This window comes from Condylostylus longicornis, unplaced genomic scaffold (assembly GCF_029603195.1).
Source record: "Condylostylus longicornis isolate FDR11 unplaced genomic scaffold, ASM2960319v2 ptg000013l, whole genome shotgun sequence".
In the NCBI taxonomy this organism is placed as follows: domain Eukaryota; kingdom Metazoa; phylum Arthropoda; class Insecta; order Diptera; family Dolichopodidae; genus Condylostylus; species Condylostylus longicornis.
In genome coordinates this window covers 17,895,850-17,907,734 of record NW_026577982.1, presented here as the reverse complement: position 1 = coordinate 17,907,734, position 11,885 = coordinate 17,895,850, and positions in this window count along the sequence as shown.

Here is an 11,885-nt window from a genome sequence, read left to right as displayed (position 1 = left end):
TGTAATGCTTAAAAATGACGGTCTAAGATATGAACAAAGAATATGTTTTTGTCAGCCTTATTTAAGTCTTCATAGTTTGAATACATAAATGATTAATTAAACAAAATAGAGCGAACGCTTATGGTTTCTCAATAATTTACTAAACGTTACGTTTAGTAAATTTACAAAAGTTACTAATTTATTAAGTTAAAGGCTTGATAAGACAAAAAGTTTGAAAATCGTAACTAATAATAATTAAAAATTAAATAAATCAGTACGGATCTACTCCGGTTTATGCTACCTCGTTATTTGCTTTTTTCCGTATTATATAAAATAAGGTATGTTATGTGACAAATTTTGAATGTCGAATTTTCGGTGGGAACGCACTTCTGTTTACATTTGTGTTTGTTAAAACAATGAATCAGCGCTTGGAAACCGAACTAGGGGCTGATTTTACATTTTTGACCACATCTACGGATCGGATCGGTGGAATTTTTTGAAACTTGATATTTGAGTTCTGGTTGTTACTTGAACTTTTCAGAAAATTCGGATGACGCAAAGCGAAATTCTACTAAAAACCGCATTTACGCTTTTCTGGGTATGTTAGCTAAAAGCTTGCTTCATTTTGTAAATGCAATTCTCATCATTATGAGTATTTAAGTGTAAATGTTCTCGTAAATGTTTTATCGCAATAAATACATAGAAATTTTTAAAAATTTTAAATATTTCTAAATCTATATCGAATCTATAGCGAATATCTATTTTATTTTTGTTGCAATTTGTTTACGGTCACACTTTTAATCGATTAAGGTAAAGTAACGACCTGCTAAAACATTGCATAATAAAAAGAAAAAAAAAATAAGAACACATAAGAATTTAAAAAGAAAAATATTTTTAAGTCATAATTAACATTTTTTCAATTTGACCAACTTTTTAATTTATTGTAATTTAATACGTTGTGCATTCTAATATGAGTTATTAATGCAGTATGAAATCTTGTACCATTTATGATAACAAATTTGAAATAGTGAAATGTAGAGCGTTTTGCGCTAGACAAGTGACTGGGGTGTGCACTGGGGCCGTTTGTTATATACAAAGACTGGTAGCATGTGGAACCACAGCACACGGTAGATTGCTTGTAGGCATTTCAAAATTCAATGATAATAAGAGAGGTTTGGCTTAAAAATCGCTTAACATAGTTGATGCAAACTCGGCCAACTTCGTTGAAATGGTAAAGTTTTTTGATAAAGTCAATAGACTGTTATCTTGCCATGCAAATGCCTCATTTGAAAAACTGGCTGAGGTGAAAGATAGTAATCTTCGCAAAAGACAAATTGAGCAATCTGAAGGATGTGCTTACGACTGCTGTTGAAGAGAAGGCCAAAAAGGTCAACTCGTAATCGACAGAGGTGTTAAAAGTGTTTCCTTGTTTTTAAAAATAAAATGTGACTGATTAAAAAAGGTTTTGATGGAGACAAGTTAATCGGTATTCAAATGAAAACATTACAAAATGAGAAAGAATTTATTTGTAATGTGCTACAAATACTTCTCAATTCCTCGGAACATATTTATAGAAAATTACTCTAGCCCATTTAGGTCTGTAAGAAATGCATTTATTTGAAAATTAACTAAAATGGAAATTAATATTTTCTATCTTCTATATTCTTTTTTTTGTAAAATTAATCTAGTGTCAATTATATTCTTCATAAATGTTCATTAGTAGATTCGAGTAGCTGCCATATAAGTCTTAAAATCATCGGACGGTTTTTCCCGTCAAGAAAGGTTCACATTGTTCTCATGCAGATTTGCTTCTTGCTTCTCAAGAAGACTATAAAAGTGCTAAGTATAACTTGGTAACCATTTAGATTACAGTATAAAACAGTGTGAAAAACAATTACTTTATACCTCTGTAGGTTAGTTAGTAGAGCCACCACCTAGAAAGCGGCAGGTCACTGGTTCGATTCCAGTTCGAGGTGAAACATATTTTTAATTTAACAGAAGCCTTGACTTATTCTCTTGATTACATCACTCATCTGTTCTGCAGTTGTATAAAGAAATTTCCATTAGTTATTCTTATCACTGAGTAGTTGATATATTTTGAAATATTTTTACTTGTTTCAAAAATTATTCCGTCATAAAATTATCGCATTATTCAGGTTTTTGTTGCAGATTTTTATTGTGCATTATTCAGTTGCAAACGATTGTTTTAAGAAATATTATGTGCGCTATCATTCGTCCCGGCAATGATATTAAACTGGAAACCGTAAGTCAAATTAGAGTTTTATTAAAATTGCTTTTAAATATTTTTTAGCTTATGTCTGGCTGGTATATACATATATATATATATATAATCATTTGTTAATTGATCTAAAAACTTTATCATCTATTATAGATGATATAGATATCATATTGCAGTTATAAAAGAATTAAAATTTTAATTCTTGTTTTTTATTTATTTCAAAAATGAGAATGCAATTAATGAATGAATTTATAGCGGATAATTTTCATTATTATTTCATTTTGTGAGAGGGGTCTTCAAATATTTGAAAGAGCTGGCGTTTCTGTAATAAATCTTAATTGAAATTTGTTTCCAGTTTATAAAAATTATTTAACAATAAAATTGTATACATTATTTTATAAGACGTTTTATATTGTAAGAATAAAACGGTCTTGTATTTTGAAAGAGTTTTAAAATATTTTTATTTTTTAATTAGCAATGTATTATATAAAACAAAGTTTTTTTATAACTTTTCCCTCTTCCTGAGTTATTGGTCCGCAGAATTTGAATGTGTACATTGTGTTCTTATTTAAATAAAGTTGGGTCAAACCAATAGTTTGTATTATAGCACTTTTCCCTTCAACAAGTGAAAATTCTGCTTTTAAATATAGTCTATGTATACTTATCACACTATTAAAATTATTTTCATTCATATACAAAACTATTTCTAGGATTGCATATATTTAGGATGAACGATTTATGCAGTCTTTGATATAAAGCAAAAATTAATATAAAGTGGGGTTAACATAATGCTCGATTTTAAGGGTTAATTGTGTGAGTTAAGAAAAATAATTATATTTTTTAATGTCATGGAATTTACTGTTAGCTTTTTGTGTTTATAGAAATTTGAAAAAGCTTGCGGCTTCGGAAATATAAGGTGTCAAAAATTCAAATTTTACAAATTTCAAGAGGCGATAACTTGAGAGGGGGTGGAGATGGAAAAAAATTTTCTTCTAACGAAATGAACTTTTTGTTAATGTCTAAAACTCCCTAAAATTTCAAGCTATTACAGGCTGGGGTCTAGAAGAAAAACAACATCAAAAATTTGCAAAAAAAGAGTCTTTAGGTAACGGTAAATTTGAACGGCCATTTTGTTTTTCTAAAGTTTAACTATAGTATATCGCGCTAGGGGAAGCAAGCCGCTGCCTTTCTGTGTTTGCAAAATTTCAAAAATGCTTATGGTTTCATTGCAACAAATAGTTAAAAAAGGCCATTTTTAGGGTTTTGGGGGGGTATAACTTCTAGAGGGGGGAGATAGGTAAAAATTTTGTTCTACGAAAATATGTTTCTAGTAAATATCTATGTACCTATTAAATTTCAGGTTTCTATCTTCAAGGGTGTAGATGTTTTGTAAACCGACACGCGGACAGAAGGACGGAGTGAAACTAATAAACACTTTTTTTCAAAATTTTTTTTGAAAAAGTGCTAAAAAGAGTTGCTTCGAGTCGTTATCATTATTTTAGTCCTTTTTACATTTTAAAAAATATTGTTTTTAAAATTCTTTCCCTTGTTCCTTGTATTGTTCTGTTTGTGATCCTGCTAACAATGATTGCTACAGTTATAATGATTTGTTTGTTGTAATGTGTTCTTATGAATGTTTTACATGATGAAAATTTATTTATATTGACACCACTACTTGTTTTTTTGTATCCCTTTTGTGTTACATTCGTTTATTTTTTCCAAAAGATGATACAAGGTATTTGTTGAGTTTTATTTTAGTCAAAGGATTCGTGTGTTGTTTTTTATGTATTTTGTACATATGTACATATGTTGATTGGTGATGTTAGTGTAGTATTCTTTTTTCTGCCTTTATTGAAATTTAAAGATATATTTTACTAGTAATACCAATAAAACTTATGTAATTATGCTTGAGAATAAAAAGAACTAAAGTTAAGTCAAACCAACAGTTTGTAATGTAGCACACAGAAAAAAAATATATTGTTTTTTTCTTTTAAAAGCATTTTAAATATTTATTCACTTTTCCACCTACCTAACTTAACATAAAACGAAAAAAATGGACTTCTTAAGTAATGAACATTGTAAAACGCGATCTCTTTGGAGTGATTTGAAATATAAGAAATTACCTTGTAATTTTTTAAAATTTTTATATAAAAAGCTCAATGTTTTCACTGTGTGAAAATGAAGTGTAAAATCAAATAAAAAAGAAGAGTGATTATGCTTTTAATAACAAAATATTAGAAATTATTTTAAGGTTATTACTTTATTATATTTTTTTACAACAAGGCAAATAAAATTAGCTTATAAAATTTCTATGTTTTTAAAATTATTCGCCATTTCTCTTATGTCATTTTTGTTTTAAAAATGAATTATTTAAAAACAAATTGAATTTTACACAAATGTTTCATCCCATTTTGTTCTTTCCTATATTTTTGTAATTTTTTAAAATTAAAGAGTACTATTTTTTGTTAAAAATTATTATTTTTTATTAGATGATAATCTTGATATGTACGTTAGTTGAATATTCAGGTTGTAATTAAGATTTTTCGAGTTATTTGAGTTTTTGGAATTAAAATTATCAAAATTATGAAGTATTGAAGCACTTCATATATAGCTCAAACAAAAAATCGGGTACCTTTTCTTTTAACAGGCTGCAATTCGAAAAAGAGTATACCTGCTCTGCTATATCAAATTTTCCAGGAATAATATTTAATTTTCAATCGTACATGTACATATGATTATGAGTTTTTTGTGTGGGTAGTTGTTTTTAAAATTATAGCTTGCATAATTTTTTATTTAACTTTTCTTTTTCTAAACTGAAGTAACTAAATGATTTGGATTTAATTATTCCAAATTCAAGTAAAATTTGATGAGTTTATTATTCATCTACGTGTAAGCATATTAATATCTCTTATATCTTATTTATTATATGATTGTAACAATTTTTTTATAATATCCTTTAAATTTTTTTCATTATAGGTACGTAGTGACATGCCTTTGATTACATTATTACCGACCGCATTGTGTATTTAAAATAAGGTAGGTTATGTGATGGTAACAAATTTTGTATATCGAGTTTTTTGGTGGAAACGCACTTCTCCATAGTAGGGAAGTGTAAGTAAACTATTATTAGTAGCCTGTCGATGTGTCAGTCCGTCGGCCTGTCGGTCAAACTAAAAGATCTCGATGTGTTGATCTATCGAATATGAATTATACCCTGCACCTTTCATTATTGTATAGCAATTACTCAAACCTGTGAAACCATTCTATAGAAACTTCGCGGATATAAGTTCAAAGTGTAAGAAAACAATACAAATACAACTTTCATCGCAAGATAAAAAGGGGTATTTATTTTTTATTGCAAAAATAAAAAGGTTAAGACCTACGAAACAAAGGCTCACTTATTGGTATATTTGATATTAATCTATTGCCTGGAAGTATCTTTCTAATGCAGTTTTATCAATTTAATGCAATCATAAAAATTTTCGATTTTAACTTTTCTCCTTAATTACAATTCTGCCATTGTTAAATTAAAAACCACATATGTATTATACATACATATCGGTATATATTAACAAAACATAACGTATTAATAAACAAGTAAAAACGTTTCAGTCGGTATGAACCGATTGAATTATACCCTGCACCTTTCATTATTGTATAGCAATTACTCAAACCTGTGAAACCATTCTATAGAAACTTCGCGGATATGTCTGATCTATAACTGAACACACAACTACCAAGTTTCGTGAATTTGGCTTTATTATTTTTCCAAATATTTAAAATTAGCTTTTGGAGTTGTATGGCAGGTACCTAAACCTGCCAAGCAATTCCACTAAAACTTCGCTAATATATCTGATCTATAATTGGACACACAACTGTCAAATTTCATGGATCTAACTTTATTACTTTTCCAAATACTTAAAATAAGCTTTTGGACTTGTATGGGAACCACTCGAACCTGTCAAGCAATTCCACCAAAACTTCAGAAATATCTTTGACCTATAATTGGACACACAACTGCCAAGTTTAATGAATCTGTCTTTATTATTTTTCCAAATATTTAAAATTAGCTTTTGGAGTTATATGGCAGCTACCCGAACCTGCCAAGCAATTCCACTAAAACTTCGCAAATATATCTGATCTATAATTGGACAAACAACTGCCAAGTTTCATGAATTTGACTTTATTATTTTTCCAAATATTTAAAATTAGCTTTTGGAGTTGTATGGCAGGTACCCGAACCTGTCAAGCAATTCCACTAAAACTTCGCAGGTATATCTGATCTATAATTGGACACACAACTGCCAAGTTTCATGAATCTAACTTTATTACTTTTCCAAATACTTAAAATAAGCTTTTGGAGTTGTATGGGAGCCACTCGAACCTGTCAAGCAATTCCACCAAAACTTCAGAAATATCTTTGTCCTATAATTGGACACACGACTGCCAAGTTTCATGAATTTGACTTTATTATTTTTCCAAATATTTAAAATTTGCTTTTGGAGTTGTATGGCAGCCACCCGAACCGGTGCAGCTATCTCATTAAAATTTTTAGAGCATATGTAGAATATAATTTCACACTTGTATACAAAATTTTATATTTGTACCTTTATTAGTTTTTGAAATAATTAAAATAAACTCTTTGAGTTGTATGGCAGCTACCCGAACCCGTTGTCCGTATTGGTCCAATAACAATAGGGTTCGTCCTTGGTACAAAAGAAGCAACTTGTGAAAGTTTGGTGTCGATTGCATTATTCGTTTTTGAGTTATCGTGCGATCGGACGGACGGACGGACGGACGGACATGTCTAAATCAACGCAGAATTTTACGCTGAGCAAGAATATATATATATGTCCATACCGCAGATGACTCCTTCAAGTAGTTACAAACTCCATACCAAAGTTCATATACCCTTCACGAAGTGCAGGGTATAAAAACCTTTTACAAATTTGTAAGAATTGAATACATAAAATATGTACATAAATAATATACAGAGTGAGTCAGCAACAAGTCAGGAGCCATATGTCATTGCTTTCTTTTTCTTCGCCCCTGGGAAGAGTATAGGGTTGGTGCATGATATCGTAGGCAATCATGCCCCGCTTTTTTGTTTTATTGGTTTTTGAACTAGGCTGACAAGCATACCGCAGTTTTTCTTTATATTAAATATCTGAGATTATTGGTATTTATCGTTTTTAGCACTTTTCCAAAAAAAATTTCGAAAAAAGTGCTTATTAGTTTGACTCTGTCCGTCAGTCCGTCCGTCTGTCCGTGTGTCTTTTTACAAAACTTCTACATCCTTGAAGATAGAAAGCTAAGATTTTATGTGTGCATAGATCCTTACTAGAAGCTTATTTTCGTAGAACAAAATTTTCACCTAAAAATACCCTCATAAAACCCTAAAAATGGTATATTTTAACCACTTATTTCAGTGAAACCATAAACATTTCTTAAATTTTGTAAAAGCACAAAAATAATTGCTTTCTTCCTCTATTGCGGCATACCACTTCTGAACTTTGAAAGAACAAAATGGCCGTTAATATTTACCGTTATCTAAAAATCGTTTTTCCCAAATTTTTGATACCGTTTTTGTTCAACACCTCCTCAAATTTTAATAGCTCTTAGATATTCATAAACAGTTTATTTCGCTAGAACAAAATTTTTTTCTATGTCCACCCTTTCTCAAATTTTCATCTCTAGAAATTTGTAAAATTTGAATATTTGGCATCCTTTATTTCCGAAACTTTATTATGTTTGTTTACGAAACTTCTGCACCCTTTAAAGCAGAATGGTGCAATATTAAAAAGAAATGTATTTTTGTGAGAAACCTGTTTCCTTAGAAAAAAATTTTTGAAATAGATTATTATGTTAGAATATACGTAATATTTTTCTAAATTGCAAGTTCGATGGAAATTAATTAATTTTTTGATGCATGTTATTTTATTTTTAATACGGCAAAAACATAACAAAGCATTGATTCTAAAAATTTAGGTTTTCAGTTTAATGTAGAATTCCAGAATTTTTCTTCTGGAATTTTTTCTAATAAACATTTACTTTAATTTTTGTAATTTATGTATTAAATGTATTTTCAGGCTACTTTTCTGTCATTTAAAATATCAAAATAAATTTACAGCAAAAGGCGAAAAAGGGAAAGAATTGTGCTATAAGAAAAATGTTTGTCTTTGGTTTGTTCATTTTTTCTGGTAAAGCATATTATTTTTGAAAATCAAACTTCGTCAACCAAAATGTATAGAAGGGTAACGAAAAAAGAATGTAAAATGTAATTTAAAGTTTGTTTTTTTGTTTCCTAAATTACGTATTTTGAGGGAGTATAAGACTGTTGCAAACATATTTTAAAGAGGTTTAGTTTTTATCTCTTCATATTCCTTATGTCGATTTCCTTATCCTTTATATGTCGCTTGTTTCTTATGTATTTTTCTTTTATCTTTTTCATTTTTATTCTTTATGGCATTTACTTAAAAGAAGATGCTAATGGTTGTATAAAAATCCTTTCTGAATTATTGCCACGAAAATTTTCTTATATCCTTAAATGGATCCTTTTAGTGTTAAACTTTCTTCTTTCTTTTCATTATTTTATTAAGATTTGATTTAAATGATTTTTTCATGGTTCTTTATTACAAGTAGAGATGTGTTAGCAGTAAGGAAAAATTATTTTTTAGCACTTTTCGAAAAAATTTTTGAAAAAAAGTGCTTATTAGTTTCACTTTGTCCGTCCGTACGTCCGTCCAGAAAGGCAGCGGCTTGCTTTCCCTAGCGCGGTATACTATAATTAAACTTTAGAAAAACAAAATGGCCGTTCAAATTTACCGTTATCTAAAGTTTTTTTTTTCAAATTTTAGATTTCGTTTTTCTTTTAGACCCCAGCCTGTAGAAGCTTGAAATTTTAGGGACTTTTAGACAATAACCAATAGTTCGCTTCGTTAGAAGAAAATTTTTTTCCATCTCCACCCTCTTTCAAGTTATCGCCTCTGAAATTTCTAAAATTTGAATTTTTGACACCTTATATTTCCGAAACCGCAAGATGTTTCAAATTTCAATAAACGCAAAAAGCTAACGGTAAATTCTATGACATAAAAAAAAATATAATTATTTTTCTTAACTCACACAATTAAACCTTAAAATCGAGCATTATGTTAACCCCTCTTTATATTAATTTTTGCTTTATTTCAAAAACTGCATAAATCGTTCATCCTAAATATATGTAATCCTAGAAATAGTTTTGTATATGAATGAAAATAATTTTAATAGCGTGATAGGTATACATAGACTGTATTTAAAAACAGAATTTTCACTTGTTGAAGGGAAAAGTGCCACAATACAAACCATTGGTTTGACCCAACTTTATTTTTTTTCAGATAAAAATGTATTTGTTTTTATATTCGAATGTCGCAACTCACAACTAAGATTAGTAAGCTGAAATTTCCGTCAATGTATAAGCCTTTATTTTTTTTTATAAAAAACAAATTAAAGAATCATTGTGACTCATCTAGTGGCTTTCGTCCCCACCGTTTTCTTTTGTGTATATACAACTACAGAACAAACATCTTTAATTTTTTTCTGTTTTGTTTCTTAAAGCGTTTTCTGGTAAAAATAAATATTTTTTTTCAAAGAAAAGAAAACTTTTGTTAATTTTCTTTAGAAATGAAAGATTTTCTTGCATACCCGCTCAGGTGTCAATATCATCAAGCAGATGAAGGTAAACATACGCCGAAGGTATTTTAAATTCTTCCGTGGTTGATTTTTAGTGCTGTATTTTATGTAAAACTAAAACATTTTCATATCTGTTCATATTTATTATTTATTACATATTTTGTTTTATTTTTACCGACCGTATTGTGTAAACAATAGGTAGGTTATGTGATGGCAACAAATTTTGCATATCGAGTTTTCGGTGGGAGTGCAACTCTCCATAGTAGGGAAGTGTAAGTAAACTATTTTTAGCAACCTGTCGGTCCGTCGGTCTGTCGGTCTGTCGGTCTGTCGGTCTGTGTGTGCATACGTGTATCTCAAGTTCGGCTAAACCGATTTTGATGAAATTTTATATGTAAGTTTATTTCCACCATGGCACGGATTGATCAACTTTTGGGATATATCAGGCCTCGGGAACTGCACTTTTTAGCGGGCCTGTTTTACATTTTTCAACATTTTGAAGAAAATATTCAACCGATTTACTTGAAATTTCATATATGAGCTTTGCTCGACCGTCCGCGGAAATTTCTGACTTTTGAAAGAAATCAGACATCAGCAACTGGATGTTTACTACGGGCTAAATATACATTTTTGCGTATATAAAGAGAAATAATTGACTGATTTCATTGAAATTTAATATTTGAATTCCTCGTATTAAAACAATGAACATATAAATTCTTTGGAAAGATCAGGGCTCGAAAACTTATTTGCGGGCCGATTTTACATTTTTCACCATATCTACGGAACGAATTGATGGAATTTCTTGAAATTTAATATTTGAATTCTGGTTAACTGGCGAGCATTTCTGGGAATTCGGGTAGCACAAAGCGAAACTCTACTAGAGCCAAATTTACATTTTTCTAAGTATGTTAACTATAAGCTTACTAATGTCCTAAAAATTGGAAAGAAGTATTTAAAAGACATTTTTATAATATTCTGTAACCCTTTCACTTAACTAGACAATATACAATGCGGTCGGTTATGTGCTGACCACATCAGATTTTTTTCATATAATTATTATTTAAGAATACAATTGTGTTTCAAAAATCTAGTTTCAGTTGTTTAATAGAGAAGAGCTATACTGGTTGTGATTCAAATTTATTTATTAAACTATAAAAACTAAACTCCCAAACTACATAGAACTCCTTAAAACAAATACAAAAGTTTGTTTAAGTTTGAAAGTAAAGTTTTTCCGCTTTTATTATTTAGTCAAATGCATCGTTAATATTAATTACTTTTACTATTTAGTTAAGCATTTTTAAAATATTTTTTCATTTTTTTTTACTCAAAATGTTAGTTGAAAAAGTGTAGTTTTATGACTTGTCTGAAAGTATGTTGCAACATTAAAATAAAAAAGTATATAATTAGTAATATTTCTTCCCTTTATAAAAAAGAAAAACAATAAAATTCTCACGATTTTACTGTTTTGCATTGGCTGTATGAAATCGTTTTACTTCTAGTCAATTAGAGGATTTCATTTAAAACTTTCTTGAAATTTTTGAAATTTTTGGAATTATCTTCGATAATTAGTCAGCTCACTTTAAGTCAAAAAACTTAATTAGTCAACTTATGTCACTACACTATTGATCCGATAAGTTTTTAAATAATATAGCGAAATAACGATGTATTGTGATAACACAAAAGTGTCCATCTCTCAGTGCGTTAGTCTCTGTATTCATGTATCTTTTCAGACAAACCGTTATTGATGAATATTTATTTTGCCGAATGTTTATATTGGTCGATAATAAATATATGTATTTACAAAAAATTTTGAAGAAAATGTGTTTATTAGTTCCACTGTGTTTGTCTCTTTTTGCTTATCAACGAAAATTACAAAAAATTGTTGAAGAAATTATTGACATTGCGGGTATGAACCCTTTTCCAGGTGTGTAAACAATTTTTCTAATAATTTGTGAAATATGTAGGTGTTTAAAGCGCATTGTAAACAAACTTTCAGATT